General features: G+C 32.5%; 1 pseudogene; it reads left to right on the forward strand.

The window, feature by feature from the left end:
- Positions 1–602: 602 nt before the first annotated feature.
- Positions 603–11,960, forward strand: LOC132620229 (CBL-interacting protein kinase 5-like; annotated as a pseudogene).
- Positions 11,961–13,811: the final 1,851 nt, after the last annotated feature.

The raw sequence follows: 13,811 nt of genomic DNA on the forward strand, positions 1-13,811 counted from the left end.
TAAAGGGGAAGTGCTTTTTATCAGGAATTTTTTCATAGCTAGGGTGTAAACCCGATATCTATGATTAAATGAAGAGGAATCATATTCATTTTAGCACAATCCTCGACAGTTACTTTTATAGCTTGTTTTTATAAGTTTTTATTCATAAAAAGTAGACAACATTTATTTGTTTTGGTTGTTACCATTTGACTCTTAACTTATTCATAAAAAGTAGACAACAGTTTCCTCGAATTCACCATGTAAGAATGCATTTTTCACATCAAGTTGGTGAATAGGCCAAGCATTAGAGAGAGCTAAACTGAGAACAGTGCGGATGGTCGCCGGTTTCACCACTGGGCTAAATGTATCACCACAATCCACGCCAAGTTGTTGAGTTTTGCCATCACGTACAAGTCGGGCTTTATGCCTCTCAAAGGAACCATCAGAGTGTTCTTTATGTCTAAAATCCACATAGACCGAATAACATGCACATTAGGTGGGCGAGGCACTAACTCCCACATCTTATTTTTAATAAGAGCCTTATATTCATCTTCCATAGCCATTTTCCAATTCGGGTCACATAAGGCAGACACAGGGTTATGAGGAAGGGGAGATTTAGACGCATGAGTGATGAAGTTGTATTTTGGGTTAGGTTTGACAATACTATGTTGACTCCTAGTGATCGGCTTTTGGACTGGGAGAGGACAGTAAACTGTGGCGAATGGGGGCTGGATAGTGGGGTTGGCGTTAGCAGCTGAGGGTGAGGCAGAAGTTGTCGTGGGTGGCGAGCTGCTAGGACCAGTGGGCAGCGGAGTATGGTCACTGGAAGGTGGGCTGTTTTACGAGGCTAAATGGTGGATTACATAAGGAGAGGGTCCATCATCCAGAAAATCATAATGGTGACGATCTAAGGGAGTATGTAGCTTAGCAAAAGGAAATTGGGTTTCATCGAACACAACATGACGACTTATGATGATTTTCTTGGATGATAAATCATAACATTTGTAACCACGATGATGGGATGGATAGCCTAAGAACACACATGAGGTGGAATGGGCTTGAAGCTTGTTAATGGTATTAAATAGGAATAGGGGGTAACATAGGCAACTGAATACCCGAAGATGAGAATAGGATGAGTCTTTGTGATAGAGTACTTTGAGAGGAGATTGATAGGCTAATCCTTTACGAGGAAGAATGTTGAGGAGGTAGGTGGCCATTTGTAATGCATGATGTACCCCTAAATTATATACACTAGCTATTACATTTTGGTTACCTTATAGGTAACTTGATGATGTAGTAAAAACATTTACATTATCAAGAAGGCCAAATTTTTTCCCCATCTAAGAGAATTTAAAGGAGTTAGCTACTTATGTTATTACTCCCTTCGGATCAAAAGAAGTATTCACTTAGTCATTTGCACATTCCTTAAGAAACTATTCACTCCAAGAAAAAAAATTATGTAAATTGACTAGACTACCCCTAATTAAATATGCATTGGGATTTGATCACATAACACTTAATAGGGGCAAATCTGGAAAGATAAGGCTAATTGTTTCTTTATTTAATAAGTGGACACTTTTTTTGACTAAAAAAAACGGGGTTAAGTGGACACTTTTTTTTTATAATGAGGGAGTACTATATTATAATTTAAATATTTAGACGAGATCGATTAATATAGATATCATATCATCATACTATTCTAAAAGTGGAAAGACCTAAGTTGAAAAGTTGAATTACCAAAATATTCATTAAAAGTTAAACGACATTTTTACCCCTTACCTAAACACTATTTCTATATTATTTTTACAGCAAATAGTAAATTTATACCTACCAATAAATAATAAATGAATCAAGTAAATGATGAATAAATAAATTAACTGGCAAGTTCCATGTATCTGCCAAAGCACTTATTGTAGTCTGCTCACTTTCGTCTAAACTTTGATATTTTTTTCAAATTTAAAAATCCTAAAAGCCACCTTTTTAATTACATTCTCTTAACTATATCAATAAAGTTTTAGAATCAAAATAAAAGAGGACGAACTGAAATGCTTTTCAACTAAAAGAAAAAATCCAAACAGGCACGTCTTCATGTATTTTTTTTAAAAAAAAAAAAAACTCTTTTCTTCCGCTTCTTTATCCCACATTAACATTCTATTTATCTGCTTATAAATCCTCCATTAATTATATCTATAACTGCCCTTTCTCCCACATAACCACATTAACATTCTATTTATGTGCTTATAAATCCTCCATCAGTTATGTCTATAACTCCCAAATTATTTAATGTGTGACATTATGATACCCTTTTGTATTATCAATATATGCCTATATAAGCTCATTATTAGCAGGAAACCCAAAATAAGATTTGCTCAGAAAATTACAGTCTGTTCAAAAATAACAATCTTTTAGATTAGAGCATAGCATGCTATGGCTGTCATACATACACTCATAATTTGATTTTGTAAACTCAAAAGAATTGGCCTACACATCAGTTTTGCATTTCAGGGTGGAAATTTATTGGTTTGATGCTTTGGCCAAGCATGATTTAAACATTAGATAATATCTTTGTTGATGCATTAGTACGTTGAAAATTCTCAGTTTATATAAACCGTATGTAGCAGTGTGATCATTGACATCACGTAGCGATCGAATAGCTTAGTTGGTTGGCTACCTGAACTTTCAACTTGTTGGTGAATGTTTGAATCCTCACGTTGTAATTCTCTCCCCTATTTCCCCTTCCCCTTCCCCTATGTAATAAAAAACAATTAAAAAAAATCACCGATACCACAAAAAGAGTATCTACCATAAAGTCTAATTTTGAAATAGCCAGCAAACCGGCATCAATTATTGTTATTCTCCACATACTCTTTTTTTTTTTTTTTTTTTCTTTTCCCTTCATTGTATGCAAGCAAAAATGGAGGAGGAAAGAGAAGAATTGAATTAAATATTAAAAAGGGGTAGAAGCTTCTGATATTATGAAGTAACGGGTAGGGGGAGGGAGAAACTATTTTGTTCGTGAAGAAAAAATCTGCTTTAAGTTGTAATTCATATTTCAAATTTGTTTCTTTTGTCTTCCACGATAATATAAATTGTCAGCTTAGACTTTTTTGTTAGTAGTCATAACTAATTTAAGTTTTCATTAGCTTGGACCTAATTCTCTAATGTTGTAGACAATATGTACAAAGGGCCTCAAAAATGTTGATTAAATTATATATGCTTCATTAGAAGAGTCTACAATAGACGAAATTGTCATTTACTATTTTTATAATATTTATTAAAAATAGATATTTAATTATTTCCTAATATTTGGTACTTCAAACCAACTAAATTAGGAGTCCTTTTTCCCCTCTTTAAGGAGTCATAATCTTTTTTCCCTGAAAAAAAAAAAAGGAGTCATAATCTTTTTTGTATTCACTTTCCATTTAAAATTGTTTACAATGCAAAATTTACGGATCTCTTTATGCGGCTAGAGACACAGGAACCTACCATGATTGATATTATTGCCATGAAAGAATTCTTATTTCATTAGGAGACTAAAATATGTTGGTTAGTAGACGTTTTTGAAATATATTTTTTTTCAAAATTATTTTCCTCAAATTAATATACATAAAGACTAATAGTATATTGTCTTTCAAAATAAAAAGTGCAATAAAAATCTGCTGTTATTTTTGGCAAGAACTTTTATGTCATACTTTAAAAGCTAAAGTATATTTCCTTCGTGAAGCATTTAATACTGACTATAATTGTAATATTGAACGGAATTCCTTTGGGACTAAACATCATCACCGCCCACATATATAATTCTCATTGATAGAAATCCTTTAAGGATAGTATTTTAATAATTTTTGGATAGCTCACCGATAACATAATTGTCATTATTGATAGAATCCTTCTAGGATTGTTCTAATTGTTTTTGGACGGGAAGCAGAAAATATGACAGACTAATCAAGAGCAAATTCTATGTAAAGTAAGCCTGTCAAGTGGGTCGGGCCGGCCAGAATCCGGCCCAAATCCACTAAGAGGTGTAAGGGGCTGGACTAGGTGGGATTTATTGGGGGCTAGGCTGGACAAGATGGACAACCCCCTAGCCCAACACACCAGTAGCCCGGGTGATGGCCCACTGGGGCATTGGCCCAGCCCCACCCACTTCCAATAAAAAAAAAAGAGGTAAGTACTACATTTATTACTTATAATAAATATTTATAAACATTGTATCCCAATAAATTAGAAGTCTCTCTTTACGAAGCACTTTAGTTTTCTTTAAAATTGTATTTTAAAGCTAGACAATCTTGTTTTCTCAACAAATATACCTTTGATACATTTTCAGTATATAGTATATATTAGATTGTGATATTATATATAAAAGTAAAATTCCATTAACATGTCATATATACTGTGGATACATAAATTATATCAAATATAAAACTCCCTCCGTTTCAATTTACGTGAACCTATTTCTTTATTAGTTCGTGCTAAAAAGAATGACCCCTTTTTATATTTGGAAATAATTTACCTTTATGCAATGATTTATAGCCACACAAAATATATTTGACTCATTTAACACCACAAGTTTGAAAGTCTTGTCTTCTTTCTTAAACTTCGTGTCCAGTCAAATAGACAAATCAACATCTACATAAATAATTTAAAATAAAACTTAAAACTTAAACTGATAACATTGCAAATTCAAAACATACAAACTTGAACAGTGAAATATTGCAAATTAAAAGTTCAAAACATACAAATTAAATGGCTAACATCGATGGGCAAATTCAAAGAAGAGATAAACTTCAAAGTTTAATTTCATGCCTTTTCACAAGTGCCTACGCAACACACCGGTACCCCCCCCCCCCCTCCCCCCAACCCCTCCTAATAGGCTAATACCTGATGCTCCGGACTTGTAGAGATATATGTCACCACAATGTTGACATTTAACATGTTTCTCGTTTACTCGCTCAAAATGCATCCACACCACACTTAAAGTTGATCTTCGAACTCGAGCAGAAGGTGGGGAGGTGGAGAATTATCAATGGAAGTTGAAAGTAGTAATGTACACAAGTTGAATAACAAATTTAGATAAAGAGAGAATTGTGTGAAAATGAAGAAGAATGGAGAGGTATTTATAGTTTTAAAATATGATCAAAGTGTAGTTATTCATAAATTTAGGGGTTCAAATAAAATTGGCAACAACTAGTTTTTTAAATTTACAACGGCTGGCTTTTTGAATTAGACAACGACTAAACTTTTTCTTAGTTTAGCAATTTTATCATTTGATGCAAATGTTGATTTTATTATTAGTAGTAAATGTAAATGTCTATTTTTATATTAGAACTTTATTTAAAAAAAAATAATAAGGCCCGGTCACTAACAAAAACCCGGCCCAGCCCTGTTAACTCGAGGTGTAGCCCCTATCAGGGTATGGGCTGGGCCGGACACCCTTTTCCCTCCCCAAGCCTGACCCCCAGTCCGGCCACTTAACTATGACCCAGCCCGACCCCGGCCCGGCCTGGCCCGCTTGACTGGATTAACGGAAAGCAAGGAACTCATAGCGCACATATAATAATTCAAATGGACAACAACGAGTAAGTATAACCAAACTAATCTAAAATAGCTTTTACCATATTGTTTATCTCTTTGGATAACTTGATTTTCTTTTCTTTTTCCATTTGGACTAAATTATCAACAATCCATTCCGAAAAGATTCCTATAAAAAGATTCACTCTCTATATTTTGTATCATAAACTTTTTAGGAGTATTAGTTTTAGGCTTTGATCCAACTGCAGAAAGGAGGTAACAAAAAATGATAAACTTCTTGATAGCAAATATTAGTTCTATATTTTTTCTCCTTATTTAAAATTGAGGATTGTTTTCGGTTTAATTTTGTCACTCTTCGTTCTTGCCTTTAAAAAAAAAAATTCATTTCTTGTCTTTTTTAAAAAATTTCATACTTTTTTTTACAGCAAGATCATTAACATGTAGAAATAGTGTACCGGTACCTGTGTTATTTAAACATAACTCAATTAATTCATATATGTTCAATTACAGTAATGCAATATTTGTTGAAGTTCCTTTGTCTGCATGTAAAATATTTGACTATTTATTCATGTTTGGTAAGAATATACATACACATTATAAAGCGAAAAGTTGTACCCAAATTTTTCTTTGAATTACTCTACAAGTTATTTTAACAGCTCCATGTTATATCATGTTGTCGGTCAGACTTCACCTCTTTATTCTAATAGACTAAACTTTCTAAACTGCACCTTTTACTATTTATTAATAGCTATTGTCAACACAAATTGCTCACTTATGATAAAAGAATAAAAGCTTATGTTATATTTAAATTAGATATTGTTTTGTAGATTTTTCTTAAAAATTTCGGGCATTCTGATAATTTCTGGAAGAGGATGAATAACAATTTTTTTTTTAAAAAAAGGTGAGCGTTTGTGCCGACATATTTGACATTTGTTGACCAAGAGATAATGTTCTCTTATTTGTATCGTATTTCTTACTTATTTGTCCTATTTTATTAACACCAAAATATGGATAAATTAACATATACAGAATGATCAAACCATACCTTTTAATGAACATGTTCAAATGTCTGAAAGACTTATTTTGACCAAACTAAAGCTATTATGTTAAATGGTCGCATAAATAGTATAAATTCTAATTATTTATTTGTGACTAAAGGGAGTTGAAAATATCTTTTACTGCGATTCTTTTTAGCCAATTATATCACTGAGCAGTGTGCCTTAGTGGCTACAATTATACTATTATCAAAGAATGCACCGAATATTTTTCGACCACAGAATTATTGAATATTTATGATTTTTAATATCAGAATTCTCATGGCTACCAAGATTACATTATTTTTCCCGTGTCAATTGCTTTAAAATGTCTCTTTGATCTTACATGTAATTCTTATAAAAAAAATTCGTTTGTTGTTTGTTTATATATAATTAACTAAAAAATTAATTTTCAATTTTTATTTCTTGTTTCTTGCTTATGATATAATTAAATCAGGTGGATTCATTGTACTTTTGGGGGGTTTGAGCTTGCACATTATTTCAACAAGTCTTTTACTTCTTCTTTTTTTTTTTTTTTTTTTTGACTTGATATGCAATAACCGTAAAGTATTACTTGTGAAAATTGTATTCATATGTGCAGTTAGTTGAACGCACACGGGTTTTTATTATTTAAAGGGTTTTTTCATTTAAAGTAACGATTTTGAAAAGGAATTATTTATTTACAGAGTCGCCACTTGGAATTGTATGCATTGAACCAAGGAATGAATCTGTCCACATGGTCAACACAATTATTATTAGAGGGTCAAGGAGCAGGATGGGATGACTTTTCTTTAATTATATGCATTTAACCAAGGAACGGGTCTGTTCACACGGTCAACACAATTATTATTAGAGGGTCAAGGAATGGGATGACCCACATGACTTTTCTTTAATTATATGCATTTAACTAAGAAACGTGTCTATCCACATAGTCAACACAATTATTTTTAGAGGGTCAGGGAGCGGGATGACCCACATAACTTTTCTTTAATTATATGCATTTAATCAAGGAATGTTTATCAACACATTGTTAATCTTTTAAACGCGTTCTATGTTTTGACTTACGAAAAACAGATATTCATATTTTCCTAATGTTATAAACGAGCATAATGACTCCACAAGGTTGAGCGACATTCAACACCAAACTCCCAAGTATATACACATTTCCTTCTCGCACTAAACCCACAGCTGTTTCTTTTTTATCCATGTAGCCTCAAAGTTCAAAATCCTTAACATGGTTTTTAGCATACAAATAAACTTAAATTAACCAGTAACAAAAACCTATCATAATCATGCACTAATAACAAAAACGTTCTAGAAAAATGGATCAGGCATAATATATAAAGCATTACTGAAACAATAAAGTAAAAGAGGAAAAGATGGACCATTTATTGCTGAATTTTTTATGCGTACAGCGAAAGCGAAAAAAAAAACTTCAAAAATTCTTTACGAGCCTTGAACGATGGACCAGTGCCTCGACTCAACTATGATGTTCCCATTGTGGCCTTTGGTGTGTTATTTAAAGTGATGAAGATGAAGTTTTGGGAAGAAAAGGAATGGCTGTGGTTTCAAAAGAAGCTAGCTACTAAAGCTCTTCCAAAAATGAATAAATTCTCCATGGTTTTTCTTAGCTGTGGTTTTGTGTTGTTTACTGCTCAGATATTATTCTTGAGGTCTAGTGTAGGTTTTTTATAGTTTTTCTTTTTGGTAAGTTGTGGTTGATCTTTTTTGATGTAGGGTATTAAGATGATTGTAATCTGTGTGGATGTGATGCGGCTGATTCCATTTGTGCAGTGTCTAGGATCTTCTCTTCTCAGCTCTAGCTTTCTATTTATAACAAATACATTTGTGGTCAAAATTCCCAAAATACCCCATGCAAAGAATGGATATTCTTTCCCCCAAAATGGAATATTCCATGAATATTAGGGGTGTAACTTGCCATGTGGCAATATGGTATTGGTTCTGCCTTCTCTCTTTTTTTTTGTTTTCTTTATTCATTAAAGGTATAAAATAAAAATACTACGATAATTATATTAATCAACTACTTTTAAACCAAAAATTATAAACCTTAAATAATAATACTAAGGAAAAACTCAAAAGTAAATAACTAAAACCTCGATTTAAAGAAACCTGTGTTTTTGTAAGTTTTCTTTCTTTGAAACACAAAACTTGTAATCATAAAATGGTGAGTATTTTTATCCTTTTTTTTTTCATTTCCACAAACAAAATCTACTAAAATAAAAATCAAAGTTAAATTGTCAAAGACTAGGCTTAAAAAAAAATCAGACACTAAAACCGTGAAAAGGTCACAAGAGGATCAAAAATCACGTGTCTACAACAACAAAAGCGAAAATTGAGAAGTAGCAATTTTTTTAAATTGAAGCAAAGGAGGAGTGTTGAAAATTGCTTTATGTTACAACAGTAATTTTATTTTTAGCACTATAAATTGGGTAGCTGTAGGATAAATTTACTTTTGAATTTTAAATTTCTATTGGATAGATTAGTATAGTTGAGATATTATGGGCTTTTGAATTTAAATTATGCAGATTTTTTATTTTAAGTTGGCTATTTAAAGCCTTTCTATGCTTAATAAAAATTAAGAGACATTTTCAATCAATAATTTCAACCCTTTTGCCACACCATCTTTTAAACAACCAACAATAATGTTTCGAAACCCAACCAATGAATTTCAAAATATTATCAAGCAGGCGATCAATAATCACATTCAATGGAAGTTAATCTATAGTGACTGCAAGCAAGTCTAGTCTATTTTGATAATCATGCCTTACTTAAGAAAAAATCTGGATATACAAATGGTAAACTGAATCCCTTCATGGGAAAGATGAGATCAGGGTCAACTAGGGACAAAAATTTGATTATACGTTGGTCTGAAGATAGAATACTAGCCTACGCAATTAGTCATATTGCATCATCAGGTTTAATCTATGTATAATATAAAGTTAGGCATAGACAAGGTGATGTAACATCTCTCTATGACCACCATTGGTATTTTTCTTTTTTTGCAAATTTTTGACATTTTTCCTATTTTTCTTCACCTATGTGCCATTAAAAGAAAATAAAAAATCATTTCTACTTTAATTCTCAATTTATGTTACTCAATCGCGCTTACTTTTCTCTTTTATTTTCTTAATACATAAAACCCAACCGTCCTAAAAAGAATGTTAACGGCAAAGAGCAAGCAACATTTCATATGCCTTAATAAAAATAGGCAGCATATATAGGAAGTTTATTGCTGATTTATTAACATAACAATTGCGTCTTTTTTAGTAAAAAGAATTTGGAGAGGTGGTTGTTCCAATGAGAAAATGGATCAATATCACTCTCTTTGTAAATATAACCTCCAAATCCTTTAATTTCTTTCCTTTGTTGTCTTTAAATATTTGTCATGTACAATACAAGCTTAGGGTTTAATCTGGTTGTTGCCTGTTTATGTAATTGATTAATTGCCACGGGAGGACTGTTTGGTATAACATGATTAGAAAACAATGTCCTAAAATGGCAGTTAAATGGAGGTTATTTTCATCTTTTTCCTCAAAATTCTTTACGCTGTGTTTATTGGGTTGTAATACAGCTTCAGGATACTCCTCCAAGAAGTAGCTATATTGCCAGAGCTACTGCTATCAATGAAGTTTCAATTTTATGAAAAATATGAGTTAAAAATTAATAGTAACAAATAAAATATCAGTAAGAAAAGGCTTTTGAGAAATATATAAAAGAAAGCAAGCCCCATGTCAGGACGAAGCCGGAAACTTAAAAACCTCCAATGTCGGCCTGAGTGCTCTTTTCTAGATCAAAAGACAAGACATCCTTCTCCACACAACATGTGGCACTCCAGCATACATCGCCCCCAAGGTTATAAATAAGAGGGGATCTGATGGCGAAAAGGCGGATATTTGGTCATGTGGGGTCATTTTATTTCTCTTGTTAGCTGGTTTTCTTCCATTCCATGATTCAAATTAAATGGAAATGTACAAGAAAAATCGTAAAGTGGAATTCAAATGCCCTGATTATTTCCCTTCTGAAGTGAAAAAACTTCTTTCAAGAATTCTTGATCCAAATCCAATTTCAAGAATCACTTTAGCTAAGCTAATGGACAGTCATTGGTTCAAGAAAGGATTCAAACAAATTGATAAAACACCAATTTTAGATCAATTACAGGACGATTCGCCAGGTAGCGTGTTCGATATTGTGGATTATTCGGATGTAGAGTGTTCTTCAGGACACAGAGAACAAAGCTCATCAACAATTAAGCCTACTAGTTTGAATGCTTTCGATATCATTTCTCTTTCTCCTGGTTTTGATCTCTCTAGTTTGTTTGAGAAAGATAAGAGCCATAGATCGGATGCTAGATTCACAACACAAAAGTTGGCGTTCACTGTCGTCTCGAGGCTAGAGGGAGTAGCTTCGATGGGGAGTTTTAATATATACTATCGGAACTGTATGACCATTTTAGTATAAAGATTAAACTGTTAGAGAAAATACATCACACTTTATTTACTTGATTATTCTTCGACATGTCAACTGATGCGCGTATATGGGCCAGCCTAATTCCTTTTTTACTAGACAAGCACAATCAATTTTATAATAGATGGTGGTCAGACTTGAACCCAGGGCCTCAATCTGGTCTCATAGGGGTCATCGGCTTTTATGCTCCTATGTTGTGCTGGTCTTTAATATTTGCCCCTTATAATAAATAACTTTTCCGCGGGGCATAAGTTTATATTTTCACATCATAATATCTCACAAGTTATGTCCCGCGCCCTCAAATAATTTATGCCTCGCTAGGCATAAGTTCGATTGCTCGGGGCAAAAATTAAAGACCAGCCCGCTTGAAGGGCAAAATGTGCAATTTCTTCGGTCTCATGCTATGTTGAAATTGTGTGATCCAGAAGTCGGAAATTTCACTAAGATTGTTCAAGGGTTTATATATACGATACTTGACCAATACATACAATTTACTTTCGGCGAAGAATGTTCAATTGACTATCCTTTAGCATATGTGGCTTATCCTGTGGATCCATCGCATCAAAAAGATTAAAGTTGACCACCTTTAGCCTATGAGGTTTCACCTTTGTAACCATTTCATCAACAAGCTTAATTTGTTATAGAGAAAAAACTTTATTTACTCGATTATGTCTTCAACAGGCGAAAAAGAAAGACGGGATGGTGAAAATGCAAGGAAGCAAAGAAGGGAGAAAGGGACAACTAGCAATTGATGCAGAGATATTTGAGATTACTCCAGCTTTTCATGTTTTGGAAGTGGCAAAACAATCAGGAGACACTGCATAATACAAAAAGTTATGTGATCAGGGCCTAAGACCTTCATTAAAAGATATAGTTTGGACATGGCAGATCAATGAACAACAATTGGAAAATAAAGAAATCAAACCTTAGAGGTGAAAATATTTCTTTTTTAAAAAAAAAAAGTTGTGGCGTAAAGTTTCTCACTTGGTAAGAAAATTGAGGGGGTTAATTAACATTTTTCTATGTTTAATTGGTTGATTCGGAAAATTTTGAAGTATAGGCTGATTTTTTGCTTCACTAGAGTATTAATTGGAACTTAATTAGAATAGATATATATACCATATGTGTACTGTATTGAAAGAAGAGTTAAAGTAAAATGATAATGCAAATTATCCTTTTTCTTTATTTATATATCATCATGTAAGCTTTGGAGCAATGATAAAGTTGTCTTTGTGGGACCTATAGGTCCCGGGTTTCAGCTATGGAACCAGTCACAGATGTTTGCGTATCCGTGGGTGTGACACTTCCCTGTATCCTACATGAACGCAAGATACTTCGTTCAGCGAGCTGCCCTTTTTTATCGTGTAGGCTTTATGATAGGATTTTTTTTCATTGCCATTTTGGTATGTTGTCTTGTTGTTATATTGCTGTTAACTCGTTGGAAATTTCTATTAGTGTTTCTCATGTAAAACATTTGTATTACTTGCCTATTTGTATTCATATAGTTAATTCCTCTAACAATTCTTTTATAAAAAAATTCATTCTGCTTCTAATTTGGTTTTACTTCAATTTGTATATACAATTTCCTCACTGAAGGCTCTAAAGAACTCTTTTGAATCTAATATTATTACTAGTATTTTTGTGGATATAATTTCTAATTTGTAAGGATTTAACTCAAATAAGCTAAATGGCAAATCACTGAAGCCAAATTCATCTGGAGCAGACGGGAGACAATAATCGAAGTCAGATTTAAGCATGGGACGAGAACTTGCTCGTTTTGATTCCAATGTAAACTAAACAAGGCTGCACTAACAATGTAGAGTACTTCTACATTATCAGTTTAGTTAATTTCCTGTAATTAAGATGTTACTTATCTTATTAATGTTACTACCCAATTCAAGCTTGGAAAACCTTTATCAAGTAATCCTGAAAACATTGTTTTAAGAGGAATTAATAAGATTAATTTATTTTAACTAGTTTTTGGACACATGCAAATGTATCCCATATTAATCTGTATAAACTTTTATAAAAATAACATTAAATAATATTAAATATGTTTGTGATGAATCATACAAAATTTAAAGGAAAATAATACAAGTTCGAAATGAATAAACACAATAAATCTATTTATTTATACTCACATCCACACACAAGCACATACATAAAAGGAACGGAGGAAATTAAAAAAAAACAAAATGGGAATATGATGATAAAAGAATATGGTTAGAGGCAACAATGCGAAAAATAGCTAATTAGAACAAAGCAGTCAAAATATAATTAGATAATTCCTTCAAATACAAAACAAACAAACAAAAATAAAATAAAAATATCAGCAATTGGCCTTAACTCATCGGAATGAAACTCCTAAATTGCTTCAAGAGAAAACCGGATTTCAAAGTGCTTGTTTGAAGAGCATAAGAAATATCATTTGCAAAATTAATAGAACGGAATGAACGACCAGTTCATACTAATGGATGCTATATCCACAAAAGTTTATCCAAATAATTTTTTGGCTTTTGCTCTTCCTTTCTTCCCCAACGTAAGTATGTAATCTCTACTCCTCTGTTCCCAATGTTTTCTTGTCCAAATTGAACTATTAATTGCCACGTCAATCTGTACTAATGATGCAGTATAAATATTAGAGAGTGAAGTGTCAAATGAGTATGAAAATTAAACGTTTAAATGAGTATGAAAATTTTAAACGGCTGCTAAATTGAAAAGGCGAGTAAAGAATGAATTTGATTCATAGGCATTGCTTCATATTAAATTTTGTGTTGTTGG

Source organism: Lycium barbarum, chromosome 11 (assembly GCF_019175385.1).
Source record: "Lycium barbarum isolate Lr01 chromosome 11, ASM1917538v2, whole genome shotgun sequence".
Taxonomy (NCBI): Eukaryota; Viridiplantae; Streptophyta; class Magnoliopsida; order Solanales; family Solanaceae; genus Lycium; species Lycium barbarum.